Source organism: Stegastes partitus, unplaced genomic scaffold (assembly GCF_000690725.1).
Source record: "Stegastes partitus isolate 25-593 unplaced genomic scaffold, Stegastes_partitus-1.0.2 Scaffold2402, whole genome shotgun sequence".
Lineage (NCBI taxonomy): Eukaryota > Metazoa > Chordata > Actinopteri > Pomacentridae > Stegastes > Stegastes partitus.
The window spans coordinates 29,984-33,862 of record NW_007580133.1 but is presented as its reverse complement, the minus strand read 5'-3'; positions in this window follow the sequence as shown (position 1 = coordinate 33,862).

Below are 3,879 nucleotides of genomic sequence, written 5' to 3'. Positions count from 1 at the left end.
ATTCTATGTAACGAATGTAGCAACTCTATACAGCAGGACGTATCGTCGTATGACGTCGAGAGAGAAAGTGTATTTAAGTTTTACTTTTAGAGCACGAATTAAGTTATTCTCGAGCATGAATTTTTTCCAGAACAAGAATTAAATAACTCTAGAGCATTAAATTATTCAAGCATTATTTCAGTAATTTTAAGTAACGAATGATGTCATTCTACAACATGAAGAACAACAACTAGGCGCTTCTAGAGTCCAAACGTAGCAACTCTATATAGCAGGACGTATTTCTAGAGCATTAATTGATTCAAGAACATGAATTAGGGAAGTCTAGAGAACATTGCTTTTATTCTAGAGCACGATGAATGTCTTGAGTGTGGATTAAGGAAGTCTAGAGAATGAACAAAGTGATTCAAGAGCATGAAATAAGAGACTCTAGAGCACAAACTGAGTAACTCTAGAGTATGAAGCACTTCTAGAGCAGATTAATTTATCAATAAAACAACCAGAGAGAATGACTTGTTGTAATCCTGATTCCTGCTGCGCTCCAGATTTATGAGCCTCAAAAACTTAATCACTTGTTGTTAATCTTTCGATACGTGTGATTATTTCTGAATCATTGTTTTGTGATTCTGGCGTCCGAAGCATCACTAAATAATTAGACGACCCAAAGCTCACTGGAGCACAGACTTCAAAATAAAAGCTTTACGGAGTTATTCAAATGAATCATTTATGAATAAAGAACTTGTTGTTCTTCCTTCTGTGCTGCAGGTTTCTGAGCCTTAAAGAATCATAAATAAGGTCATTTTTTTCTACCATGTGACATAATTGTCAGCCATTTAATTGATTATTTCTCCGCTCTGCTCGCGTTGTGCTGAAGTTAATAATGTGGTTTGACTTCAGCAGCACGTTCACTCGTTCATCCGGCCTCCTCAGATCCTCCTCAGATCCTCCCCCGCTCCGCTCGGCCCTCCAGGCGTCTCCTAAGTGTTCTTCAGGAAACAGCAGATTATTGGCAGCGAGATCAGACGCTGTTATAGATCTCATAGATGCTGCCGGGCAGATCCCACATTTATATTTATATACATCATTGTCATCATCATCATCGTCTCTTCGTCTTCCTCGTCCCGCTAACCTCCGGTTTCTCTGCTGCAGGCTGGAGGGTCCAGACTGAGGAGGATGAAGAGTGAAGCTGGAGTTTCTATCTGGGTCAGAGCGCGAACATATGACGGAGGAAGCATGATGTGAACAAACTCTTCATGTTTAACCCTTTAAATAAACCACTAATTGGCTTTTAAAGCTCATTTGGTCGCATATAAACACATCGGACCCTCTACGCTGATGCATGTGGACGTTTTACTCTAATGTTTATTTTTAAACGTTTTATGAGCTGCAGTGTTTAAATGTGCAGCGTGTAGCTAACATACCGACATGTTTAAATTCTAAACAGAAGATGGCATTAATCAGATGGTTTTCTACTGAACCTTCATGTGCAATTACTTAAATAAGATCAATTTTGCACAACATTTCAAACTAAAAATATTACAACCCAACGCACTTTACCCAACAAATATGATGATACCATNAAAAAAAAAAAAGGAAAAAGGTGAAGAAGTGACTTTATCAGCGTCTTGTTTTCCTCCGAACGTTCTCATGACATCAGGCAGGAATTAGCGAGTCAGACGTGACTCAAAGTGAAAACACACACCTCCGCCGCGCTAACGCTAACACCCCGTCGTTATGGTTACGGCCAGTGGCGGCGACGCCCTCTAACCCCACAGGAGTGATGTCAGCGGCCTCCGCCCAGCCGTGCGTCACCGTGACGTGGAGGCCCGGCGCGGTAACGGGTTCTGTTTACGGAGCCGATAAATAAACTCCGGCTGCAGCAGAACCGAGAGCTGCTCATCAGAGAGACGACGGGTCGGTCAGAACAAAACACCGGCTGAGGTTTGTCCTGGACGACCAGCGGACGTGTTCGGCTCACGATAAACGACAGAATACAGATTCTGGACTCTTCACATTCGTCTCACAGAACCAACCGCTGATCCAGATTCATTCTCCTGAACGTATATCTGGTACCGATGAAGCCACACGAGGCGGTCGTGGACTCGTAAAGTTCTGCTGGCGGCAGCGTTCATGACGTCATGGAGGGTTTTGAAAAATGTTTTACTGTCAAAAATGTACAATTTCAATAAAACTTTTGGCTCCATGTTTAACAGACGAGCAACAAACAAACGAGTCATTGAGCCGAACGAGGAAGTGACAGAAAATAAACAGAATTTATGAAAATAAAAGTGCAGCAGCTAACGCGGCTAACACGGCTAACGCGGCTAACACGGCTAACGTGGCTAACGCGACGGTTCTAGAACTTTTTAAAGGATATTTATGGTTTCTAATAACGTTCTTATGAGGTTAAAAGTGAACCAACCCGTAACGTTTTAACATTCAGAGGATTTAGAAAATGTTTTTAATACGTTATCGAGGCCTCGGAGGACTTTTTTTTTTTTTTTTTTAATAAAACGTTCCTGATGTGTTAAATACTAATAAAGGTGGAACGTTTTTGGTGTAATATTCGGAGGACGTTGCTCTAAAACGTCCCACATTCAGAACATAAAGCTCATAAATGTGAATGTTATGGACGGTTTTGTTTTTAAAGTCAGCGTGCAAATGAAAACTTTTTTTCTGTGATGTTTGTAGATATCTAGAATTTAACAAAACAGGGAAAATAAGTAAATTAACAGCTAAAATCCTCGATTATTGCAACTTTCCTTTCATGTAGCGGCATTTTTCTGAGAAATAATTAGATTTGTGCGGGTTTAATACACAATAAAGGAGTGACGGTAAATAAAAATAATTTTGTGGTCAAACAGTGTAAAGAGCAGATATTTGATGTAAACGTTATTTACAGGTTTGGTTTGTTTATTTATGGTAAACATGTACATTAATACTTTTTTCTGTGATTTCAGTAGATATTATTTGGATTTTACCAAAACAGGAAAATCAAAATGAAAAAAATAAAATATTTACAGCTAATTTTTAGCCGTGTGTTTACTCGGTTGCAATCCACAATCTCACCACAAGAGGTCACTACACCTCGCACTCTGGCCCTTTAAGCGGCAAGAAGAACAACAAGTTCTGTAGCAGGTGATCAGAATCGAACAGAACCCGGCTGGACTCGTAGAACAACAATAAAAGCACCGACGGGATCCGACTTATTTCACGTGAATCAGTTTTTCTTTGAAACTTTCTCCAGAAGACGTTACTGAACCACAAACCCAGACTTCAACATAAAACGTGACGATTCCAGAGATGATTCTAAGTCGAGTCTCTGCAGCGCGACGGATTTCTGACGGAGCCGTTTTACTATCCGCCATCAGAATCGGGTTTATTTCTGGACTTTAGGTGAAGTTCTGAGAGTTCTGGCAGTGAAACCAGCAGCGGGTCACACTCCACCGTCATCCTCCTCCTCTTCCTCCTCTTCATCCTCTGACTCACTGTCCTCAGTTCTCGTCCATTCAGAACCAAACAGACTAAATCAAATAAACAAGTTTTCTCTCAGAACACAAACTTTAACAAGTGAAGCCAAAGAAAAAGTCCTTCTACAACAAACACGATCACTTTGTCAATTATCATCATTATTCCACTGCACAGATGTTTTACATAAAGTTCTGGAGAAAGTTGTTGATGTTTAACTCGTTAGCATGTTTAGGTTGTAAACAGGTTCAGTCTGTTTCTCCTTTACTTCACATCGTCAACATCTAAGAGTCTAAATCACTAATTAGTCCTCACGAGTCTGTAGAGTTACAACAAAACACTCATTAGTGCAGCTGAACTGTTGATCAACAACCCTGGTGTAGTTTACATCAGTTTAGATTCACGGTTTGAGTT